Source organism: Acanthochromis polyacanthus, chromosome 1 (genome assembly GCF_021347895.1).
Source record: "Acanthochromis polyacanthus isolate Apoly-LR-REF ecotype Palm Island chromosome 1, KAUST_Apoly_ChrSc, whole genome shotgun sequence".
NCBI lineage: Eukaryota > Metazoa > Chordata > Actinopteri > Pomacentridae > Acanthochromis > Acanthochromis polyacanthus.
The window spans coordinates 97,413-108,983 of NC_067113.1; positions in this window are offsets into that span (position 1 = coordinate 97,413).

Genomic DNA, 11,571 nt, shown 5'->3' on the forward strand with positions numbered 1-11,571 from the left:
CAGTATGTTATACTAGGCTATATTTGGAGCTGAACTGTGGTGGTTTGGTGTCTCTACGACCTTCCTGTGACCCCTGGCGCAGGGTCAAAGTTTCACATTTTTGGACTGTGAAACCCCACAACTTGTCATTTTGCATCAAATGAGCTGGAACTTTCAGGGGTGATTCAGGTGACCTTGGTGAACAATCAATTTGAAGCACAAGTCTCTAGGTCGTTCCTGGAGCTACTTCCGGTTTGGGAGGGGCTAGCAAAACAGTTCCACTGGATTTCGATTTTACATGTTTTAGAGGTACCAGATCCCAGGTTTCAGCTCTCTGAGTGTTACAGAAGAGAAATGAGAGCCAAAGAGGGTCAATTATGAAAAAATGTGTCTTTTTGGCCCTCATTCCTTCTTCGTGGCCCCTGGAGGTCTGAAAAGGTGCATGAGCGTTCACATTAGCCTCTATATCTAGAACCTTTGCAGTTTGGTCCAAATTGGTGAAGGAATGTGTGAGATTTGGACCTTTTTAGCCCGTTTTGAAGCATTTGGACATGAAAGGGTTAACGGTGGAGTGAGAAACGGGGCCGTGCTCGGTCCCCTTTTGAGCTAACTCTCTGAAGAAAATATGCCAGGTCAGGGGTGGTCTAGTAGGAGCGTGTCCGATTTGGTGTCGCTGGACCCAAAAATGACCGAGCAGGAATGGTTTTACACGTTTGAAAGCATCAGGCTTCACTACTACTAGTAGGCCTCACTGCTTAAAGGTTTTTTAAAAATTCAAATTAGTATTTACATTCAAACTTAATGTATGCCAGACTTGAAAATGTCTGGCATACAGGTTAGAACAAGGTTGAATTTAGAATTTGGTCAAATCTTGGATCAAGTTCAGGGTGTGGTGTGTGTGTGTGTGTGTGTGTGTGTGTGTGTGTGTGTGTGTGTGTGTGTGTGTGTGTGGTGTGTGTGTGTGTGTGTTTCTGATCCATGGTGATGTTCAGCTCCTCCAGGTTGGACGGTCCTCTGGGAATTCAGGCAAACACATTTTCTAAGAAATGTCTTTTCTGAATCATTAAAATAAATTGCAGGTTTTTACTTGGAAGTCTAAGGTACTTTCAACTTCTCCGGTCATCGTGAAGTTTCTGGTTCGATCACCTGTTCGGTGACGGTTCTTCAGTGAGTTACTCCTTAGTACCTGGCGAACCTATCAGATTTGAGCTGTATTCCTAAGAAACTGGACTGGCTGTAGTGACATCATCACTTCAGTACTGGCTGTAGTGACGTCATCCACTTCACGTACCTTTGGATGACAAAGGTTTTTAAAAGAATTCAAATTGAGTGTTACTTTAAATTTAATCGTTATGCCAGACATTTTCAAGGTCATGGCATAACAGGTTAGACAAGGTTAAATTTAGAATTGGTCAAATCTTGGGATCAAGTTCAGGTGGTACATCCCAATGTGTTGTGTGTGTTATCTGATTATCTGCTCCTAGGATCACCACATGATCTGGATGTCTCGAGATCTGCAGACATAACTGGGAGAATTAGATTAAAAGTAGGATTAGTTACAAATCAAATTTGGTTAAATTAGGATTACGTTTAAGTGTGTGTGTGTGTGTTATCTGATCCACGGTGATGTTTCAGCTCCTCCAGGTTGGACGGTCCTTTGGGAATTCAGGCAAACACATTTCTAAGAAATGTTTTTTCTGAATTATTAAAATAAATTGCAGGTTTTTGCTTGGAAGTCTAAGGTACTTTCAACTTCTCCGGTCATCGTGAAGTTTCTGGTTCGATCACTTGTTCGGTGACGGTTCTTCAGTGAGTTACTCCTTAGTACCTGGCGAATCTGCCAGATTTGAGCTGTATTCCTAAGAAACTGGACTGGTGTAGTGACATCATCACTTCAGTACCTTTGATGACAAAGGTTTTTTTAAAATTCAAATGTGTTTACTTTCAAATTTAATGTATGCCATACAGGTTAGAACAAGGTTAAATTTAGAATTTGGTCAAATCTTGGATCAAGTCCAGGTGTGTGTGTGTGTGTGTGTGTGTGTGTGTGTGTGTGTGTGTGTGTGTGTGTGTGTGTGTGTGTGTGTGTGTGTCAAAGAATTCTGTCAGATTTTGACCTTAATTGGCCCTTTGGAAATTAAAGGTATACACTTCCAAACTTCAACATGGTACCTCTGGCCCCCTGTTGACCTAGGACGCTGACATTGTAGATACTGACTCACGGGGGGCCCTAGTACTCGTGGTTAAAATTGCGTCCCGTTCGGGTAAAAAATGAGGGTCTAATTCCACTGGCAGAAGGCTCTCAGGGTCTACGAGTGTGACAAGACCTGATTTTCCAACATGAACACTCGGTCAGATGTTCCTACTGGGACCCCGGGGCTGATCTTTCAGTATGTATACTAGGCTATATTTGGAGCTGAACTGTGGTGGTTTGGTGTCTCTACGACCTTCCTGTGACCCTGGCGCAGGGTCAAAGTTTCACATTTTTGGACTGTGAAACCCCACAAACTTTTCATTTTTGCATCAAATGAGCTGGAACTTTCAGGGGTGATTCAGGTGACCTTGGTGAACAATCAATTTGAAGCACAAGTCTCTAGGTCGTTCCTGGAGCTACTTCCGGTTTGGGAGGGGCTAGCAAAACAGTTCCACTGGATTTCGATTTACATGTTTTAGAGGTACCAGATCCCAGGTTTCAGCTCTCTGAGTGTTACAGAAGAGAAATGAGAGCCAAAGAGGGACAATTATGAAAAAATGTGTCTTTTGGCCCTCATTCCTTCTTCGTGGCCCCTGGAGGTCTGAAAAGGTGCATGAGCGTTCACATTAGCCTCTATATCTAGAACCTTTGCAGTTTGGTCCAAATTGGTGAAGGAATGTGTGAGATTTGGACCTTTTTAGCCCGTTTTGAAGCATTTGGACATGAAAGGGTTAACGGTGGAGTGAGAAACGGGGCCGTGCTCAGTCCCCTTTTGAGCTAACTCTCTGAAAGAAAATATGCCAGGTCAGGGGGTGGTCTAGTAGGAGCGTGTCCGATTTGGTGTCGCTGGACCCAAAAATGACCGAGCAGGAATGGTTTTTTACACGTTTGAAAGCATCAGGCTTCACTACTACCAATAGGCCTCACTGCTTAAAGGTTTTTTAAAAAATTCAAATTAGTATTTACATTCAAACTTAATGTATGCCAGACTTGAAAATGTCTGGCATACAGGTTAGAACAAGGTTGAATTTAGAATTTGGTCAAATCTTGGATCAAGTTTAGGTGTGTGTGTGTGTGTGTGTTTTCTGATCCATGGTGATGTTTCAGCTCCTCCAGGTTGGACGGTCCTCTGGGAATTCAGGCAAACACATTTCTAAGAAATGTCTTTTCTGAATCATTAAAATAAATTGCAGGTTTTTACTTGGAAGTCTAAGGTACTTTCAACTTCTCCGGTCATCGTGAAGTTTCTGGTTCGATCACCTGTTCGGTGACGGTTCTTCAGTGAGTTACTCCTTAGTACCTGGCGAATCTCTCAGATTTGAGCTTGTATTCCTAGAGAACTGGAGCTGGCTGTATGACATCATAATTCACGTTCAGGCTGTAGTACATCATCACATCAGTACCGAATTTGATGAGCAAAGGTTTTTAAAATAAATTAATCAGTGTTACTTTCAAATTTAATGTATGCCAAACATTATTCAAGTATTCTGGCATACAGGTAGAACAAGGTAAATTTAGAAATTTGGTCAAATTTGGAAATCAAGTTAGGTGTGTGTGTGTGTGTGTTTTATTGATATCGCTGCTCCTCGGATCACATACTGATGTCTGAGAATCTGCAGACATAACTGGAGAATTAGATTAAAATAGGATTAGTAGTAAATTGGAAATCAAATTAAAATTAGGTATTAAGTGTTGTGTGTGGTGTGTTATCTGATCCACGGTGATGTTTCAGCTCCTCCAGGTTGGACGGTCCTTTGGGAATTCAGGCAACACATTTCTAAGAAATGTTTTTCTGAATTATTAAAAAAATTGCAGGGTTTTGCTTGGACATTGTCTAAGGTACCTTTCAACTTCTCCGGTCATCGTGAAGTTCTGGTTCGATCACTTGTTCAGGTGGACGGTTCTTCAGTGAGTTACTCCTTAGTACCTGGCGGATCTGCCAGATTTGAGCTGTATTCCTAAGAAACTGGACCTGGGTTGTAGTTGACATCATCACTTCAGTACCTTTGATGACAAAGGTTTTTTTAAAAAATTCAAATGTGTTTACTTTCAAATTTAATGTATGCCATACAGGTTAGAAGAAGGTTAAATTTAGAATTTTGGGTCAAATCTTGGATCAAGTCCAGGTGTGTGTGTGTGTGTGTGTGTGTGTGTGTGTGTGTGTCAAGAATTCTGTCAGATTTTTGACCTTAATTGGCCCTTTGGAAATTAAAGGTGTACACTTCCAAACTTCAACATGGTACCATCTGGCCCCCTGTTGACCTAGGACGCTGACATTGTAGATACTGACTCACGGTGGGCCCTAGTACTCGTGGTTAAATTGCGTCCCGTTCGGTTAAAAATGAGGGTCTAATTCCACTGAGCAGAAGGCTCTCAGGGCTTTACGAGTGTGACAAGACCTGATTTTCCAACATGAACACTCGGTCAGATTTTCCTACTGGGACCCCGGGCTGATCTTTCAGTATGTTATACTAGGCTATATTTGGAGCTGAACTGTGGTGGTTTGGTGTCTCTACGACCTTCCTGTGACCCCTGGCGCAGGGTCAAAGTTTCACATTTTTGGACTGTGAAACCCACAAACTTGTCATTTTGCATCAAATGAGCTGGAACTTTCAGGGGTGATTCAGGTGACCTTTGGTGAACAATCCAATTTGAAGCACCAAGTCTCTAGGTCGTTCCTGGAGCTACTTCCGGTTTGGGAGGGGGCTAGCAAAACAGTTCCACTGGATTTCGATTTTACATGTTTTAGAGGTACCAGATCCCAGGTTCAGCTCTCTGAGTTGTACAGAAGAGAAATGAGAGCCAAAGAGGGTCAATTATGAAAAAATGTGTCTTTTGGCCTCATTCCTTCTTCGTGGGCCCCTGGAGGTCTGAAAAGGTGCATGAGCGTTCACATTAGCCTCTATAATCTAGAACCGTTGCAGTTTGGTCCAAATTGGTGAAGGAATGTGTGAGAATTTGGACCTTTTTAGCCCGTTTTGAAGGCATTTGGACATGAAAGGGTTAACGGTGGAGTGAGAACGGGGCCGTGCTCGGTCCCCTTTTGAGCTAACTCTCTGAAAGAAAATATGCCAGTCAGGGGGTGGTCTAGTAGGAGCGTGGTCCGATTTGGTGTCGCTGGACCAAAAATGACCGAGAGAATGGTTTTGTACACGTTTGAAAGGGCATCCAGGCTCCACTACTTAACTAGTAGGCCCCACATGCTTTAAAGGTTTTTTAAAAAATTCAATTAAGTATTTACATTCAAAACTTAATGATTGCCAGACTTGAAAATGTTCTGCATACAGGTTTTTAGAACAAGTTTGAATTTAGAATTTGGTCAAATCTTGGATCAAAGTCAGTGTGTGGTGTGTGGTGTGTGTGTGTGTGTGTGTGTGTGTGTGTGTGTTTTCTGATCCATGGGTGATGTTTCAGCTCCTCCAGGTTGGACGGTCCTCTGGGAATTCAGGCAACACATTCTAAAGAAATGTCTTTCCTGAATCTATTCAAATAAATTGGGCAGGTTTTTACTTGGAAGTCTTAAGGACTTTCAAACCTTGTCTCCCCGGTCATCGTGAAGTTTTCTGGTTCGATCACTGTTCGGTGACGGTTCTTCAGTGAGTTTACTCCTTAGTACCTGGCGAATCTATCAGATTTGAGCTGTATTCCTAAGAAACTGGACTGCTGTAGTGACATCATCACTTCAGTACTGGCTGTAGTGACGGTCATCACTTACGTACCTTTGATGACAAGGTTTTTAAAAAATTCAAATTAGTGTTACTTTCAAATTTAATGTATGCCAGACATTTTCAAGTCTGGCATACAGGTTAGACAAGGTTAAATTTAGAATTTGGTCAAATCTTGGATCAAGTTCAGTGGTGTGTGTGTGTGTTATCTGATTATCTGCTCCTAGGATCACCATGATCTGGATGTCTGAGAATCTGCAGACATAACTGGAGAATTAGATTAAAAGTAGGATTAGTTACAAATCAAATTTGGGTTTTAAAATTAGGATTACGTTTAAGTGTGTGTGTTGTGTATCTGATCCACGGTGATGTTTTCAGCTCCTCCAGGTTGGACGGTCCTTTGGGAAATCAGGCAAAACAACATTTCTAAGAAATGTTTTTTTCTGATTTATTAAAATAAATGCAGTTTTGCTTGGAAGTCTAAAGGTACTTTCAACTTCTCCGGTCATCGTGAAGTTCTGGTTCGAATCACTTGTTCTGCAGGGTGACCGGGTTCTCAGGTGAGGTTTACTTCCTTAGTACCTGGCCGAATCTGCCAGATTTGAGACTGTATTCCTAAGAAAACTGGACTAGGTTGTCAGGGACATCATCACTTAACAGATACCTTTTGATGACAAAGGTTTTTTTTTAAAAAAAATTCTAAATGTGGTTTACTTTCAAATTTAATGTATGCCATACAGGTTAGAACAAGGTTAAATTTAGAATTTGGTTCAAATCTTGCGGATTCAAGTCCAGGTGTGTGTGTGTGTGTGTGTGTGTGTGTGTGTGTGTGTGTCAAAAGTACATTTCTTGTTCCAGATTTTGACCTTAATTGGCCCTTTGGAATTAAAGGTATACATCTTTCCAAACTTCCAAACATGGTACCCATCTGGCCCCCTGTTGACCTAGGGACGCTGACATTTGTAGATACTGACTCACGGTGGGCCCTAGTACTCGTGGTTTAAAATTGCCGTCCCGTTTCGGGTAAAAAATGAGGGTCTAATTTCCCACTGCGCAGAAGGCGTTCTCAGGGGTTCTACTGAGTGTGACCAAGACCTGATTTATCTCAACATGAACCACCGTCAGGTCAGATTTCCTACTCGGGACCCCGGGGCTGAATCTTTTCAAGTATGTTATACTAGGCCTATATTTTGGAGCTGAACTGTGGTGTGTTGGTGTCCTCGTACGACCTTCCTGTGGACCCCTGGGAGCTAGGGGTCAAAGTTTCACATTTTTGGGACTGTGAACCCCACCCAAACTTGTCATTTTTGCCATCAAATGAGCTGGAACTTTCAGGGGTGGACTTCAGGTGACCTGGTGAGCAAGCTAATTTGAAGCACAAGTCTCGTAGGTCGTTCCTGGAGCTCACTTTCCGGTTTGGAGATGGGGCTTAGCAAAACAGTTCCACTGCAATTCGATTTTACATGTTTTACGAGACCAGATCCCAGGTTTCAGCTCTCTAGAGTGTTACAGAAGAGAAATGAGAGCCAAAGAGGGTCAATTATGAAAAAATGTGTGCTTTTTCGCCCTCATTCCTATTCTTCGTGGCCCCTTGTGAGGTTCTGAAAAGCTGCATATGAGCGTTTCACATTAGCCTCTATATCTAGAACCTTTGCAGTTTGGTCCAAATTGGTGAAGGAATGTGTGAGATTTGGACCTTTTTAGCCCGTTTTGAAGCATTTGGACATGAAAGGGTTAACGGTGGAGTGAGAAACGGGGCCGTGCTCGGTCCCCTTTTGAGCTAACTCTCTGAAAGAAAATATGCCAGGTCAGGGGGTGGTCTAGTAGGAGCGTGTCCGATTTGGTGTCGCTGGACCCAAAAATGACCGAGCAGGAATGGTTTTTACACGTTTGAAAGCATCAGGCTTCACTACTACTAGTAGGCCTCACTGCTTAAAGGTTTTTTAAAAATTCAAATTAGTATTTACATTCAAACTTAATGTATGCCAGACTTGAAAATGTCTGGCATACAGGTTAGAACAAGGTGAATTTACAATTTTGGTCAAATCTTGGATCCAGTTCAGGTGCTGGTGTGTGTGTGTGTGTGTGTGTGTGTGTGTGTGTGTGTGTGTGTGTGTGTGTGTGTGTGTGTGTGGTGTGTTTCTGAATCCATGGTGATGTTTCAGCTCCTCCAGGTTGGACGGTCCTCTGGGAATTTCAGGCAACACATTTCTAAGAATGTCTTTTCTGAATCATTAAAATAAATTGCAGGTTTTTACTTGGAAGTCTAAAGAGGTACTTTCAACTTCTCGCGGTCATCGTGAAGTGTCTGGTTCCGATCACCTGTCAGGGGACGGTTCTCAGTGAGTTACTCCTTAGTACCTGGCGAACCTATTCAGATTTGAGCTGTATTTCCTTAAGAAAACTGGACTGGCTGTAGTGAACATCATCACTTCAGTGACTGGCTGTGAGTGACTTCATGCAACTTCAGTACCTTTGATGACAAAGGTGTTTTAAAAGATTTCAAATTAGGTGTTTACTTTCAAATTAAATGTTATTGCCAGACATTTTCAAGTCTGGCATACAGGTTAGAACAAGGTTAAATTTAGAATTTGGTCAAATCTTGGATCAAGTTCAGGTGTGTGTGTGGTGTGTGTATCTGATTATCTGCTCCTAGGATCACCATGATCTGGATGTCTGAGAATCTGCAGACATAAACTGGAGAATTAGATTAAAAGTAGGATTAGTTACAAATCAAATTTGGTTAAAATTAGGATTACGTTTAAGTGTGTGTGTTATCTGATCCACGGTGATGTTTCAGCTCCTCCAGGTTGGACGGTCCTTTGGGAATTCAGGCAAACACATTTCTAAGAAATGTTTTTTCTGAATTATTAAAATAAATTGCAGGTTTGCTTGGAAGTCTAAGGTACTTTCAACTTCTCCGGTCATCGTGAAGTTTCTGGTTCGATCACTTGTTCGGTGACGGTTCTTCAGTGAGTTACTCCTTAGTACCTGGCGAATCTGCCAGATTTGAGCTGTATTCCTAAGAAACTGGACTGGCTGTAGTGACATCATCACTTCAGTACCTTTGATGACAAAGGTTTTTTTAAAAATTCAAATGTGTTTACTTTTCAAATTTAATGTATGCCATACAGGTTAGAACAGGTTAAATTAGAATTTGGTCAAATCTTGGATCAAGTCCAGTGTGTGTGTGTGTGTGTGTGTGTGTGTCAAAGAATTCTGTCAGATTTTGACCTTAATTGGCCCTTGGAAATTAAAGGTATACACTTCCAAACTTCAACATGTACCATCTGGCCCCCTGTTGACCTAGGACGCTGACATTGTAGATAACTGACTCACGGTGGGCCCTAGTACTCGTGTAAAATTGCGTCCCGTTCGGGTAAAAAATGAGGGTCTAATTCCACTGGCAGAAGGCTCTCAGGTCTACGAGTGTGACAAGACCTGATTTTCCAACATGAACACTCGGTCAGATTTTCCTACTGGGACCCCGGGCTGATCTTCAGTATGTATACTAGGCTATATTTGGAGCTGAACTGTGGTGGTTTGGTGTCTCTACGACCTTCCTGTGACCCCTGGCGCAGGGTCAAAGTTTCACATTTTGGACTGTGAAACCCACAAACTTGTCATTTTTGCATCAAATGAGCTGGAACTTTCAGGGGTGATTCAGGTGACCTTGGTGAACAATCAATTTGAGCACAAGTCTCTAGTCGTCCTGGAGCTACTTCCGTTGGGAGGGCTAGCAAACAGTTCACTGGATTTCGATTTTACATGTTTAGAGGTACCAGATCCCAGGTTTCAGCTCTCTGAGTGTTACAGAAGAGAAATGAGAGCCAAAGAGGTCAATTATGAAAAAATGTGTCTTTTGGCCCTCATTCCTTCTTCGTGGCCCCTGGAGGTCTGAAAAGGTGCATGAGCGTTCACATTAGCCTCTATATCTAGAACCTTTGCAGTTTGGTCCAAATTGGTGAGGAATGTGTGAGATTTGGACCTTTTAGCCCTTTGAAGCATTTGGACATGAAAGGGTTAACGGTGGAGTGAGAAACGGGCCGTGCTCGGTCCCCTTTGAGCTAACTCTCTGAAAGAAAATATGCCAGGTCAGGGGTGGTCTAGTAGGAGCGTGTCCGATGGTGTCGCTGGACCCAAAAATGACCGAGCAGGAATGGTTTTTACACGTTTGAAAGCATCAGGCTTCACTACTACTAGGCCTCACTGCTTAAAGTTTTTTTAAAAAATTCAAATTAGTATTTACATTCAAACTTAATGTATGCCAGACTTGAAAATGTCTGGCATACAGTTAGAACAAGGTTGATTTAGAATTTGTCAAATCTTGGATCAAGTTGTGTGTGTGTGTGTGTGTGTGTGTTTCTGATCCATGGTGATGTTTCAGCTCCTCCAGGTTGACGGTCCTGGGAATTCAGGCAAACACATTTCTAAGAAATGTCTTTTCTGATCATTAAAATAAATTGCAGGTTTTACTTGGAAGTCTAAGTACTTTCAACTTCTCCGTCATCGTGAAGTTTCTGGTTCGATCACCTGTTCGGTGACGGTTCTTCAGTAGTACTCCTTAGTACCTGGCGAATCTATCAGATTTGAGCTGTATTCCTAGAAACTGGACTGGCTGTAGTGACATCATCACTCAGTACTGGCTGTGGACGTCATCACTTCAGTACCTTGATGACAAAGGTTTTTAAAAAAATTCAAATTAGTGTTTACTTTCAAATTAATGTATGCCAGACATTTTCAAGTCTGGCATACAGGTTAGAACAAGGTTAAATTTAGAATTTGGTCAATCTTGGATCAAGTTCAGGTGTGTGTGTGTGTGTTATCTGATTATCTGCTCCTAGGACCATGATCTGGATGTCTGAGAATCTGCAGACATAACTGGGAATTAGATTAAAAGTAGGATTAGTTACAAATCAAATTGGTTAAAATTAGATTACGTTTAAGTGTGGGTGTGTTATCTGATCCACGGTGATGTTTCAGCTCCTCCAGGTTGGACGGTCCTTTGGGAATTCAGCAAACACATTCTAAGAAATGTTTTTTCTGAATTATTAAAAATAATTGCAGGTTTTTGCTTGGAAGTCTAAGGTACTTTCAACTTCTCCGGTCATCGTGAAGTTTCTGGTTCGATCACTTGTTCGGTGACGGTTCTTCAGTGAGTTACTCCTTAGTACCTGGCGAATCTGCCAGATTTGAGCTGTATTCCTAAGAAACTGGACTGGTTGTAGTGACATCATCACTCAGTACCTTTGATGACAAAGGTTTTTTTAAAATTCAAATGTGTTACTTTCAAATTTAATGTGCCATACAGGTTAGAACAAGGTTAAATTAGAATTGGTCAAATCTTGATCAAGTCCAGGTGTGTGTGTGTGTGTGTGTGTGTGTGTGTGTCAAAGAATTCTGTTAGATTTTGACCTTAATTGGCCCTTTGGAAATTAAAGGTATACACTTCCAAACTTCAACATGGTACCATCTGGCCCCCTGTTGACCTAGGACGCTGACATTGTAGATACTGACTCACGGTGGGCCCTAGTACTCGTGGTTAAAATTGCGTCCCGTTCGGGTAAAAAATGAGGGTCTAATTCCACTGGCAGAAGGCTCTCAGGGTCTACGAGTGTGACAAGACCTGATTTTCCAACATGAACACTCGGTCAGATTTTCCTACTGGGACCCCGGGCTGATCTTTCAGTATGTTATACTAGGCTATATTTGGAGCTGAACTGTGGTGGTTTG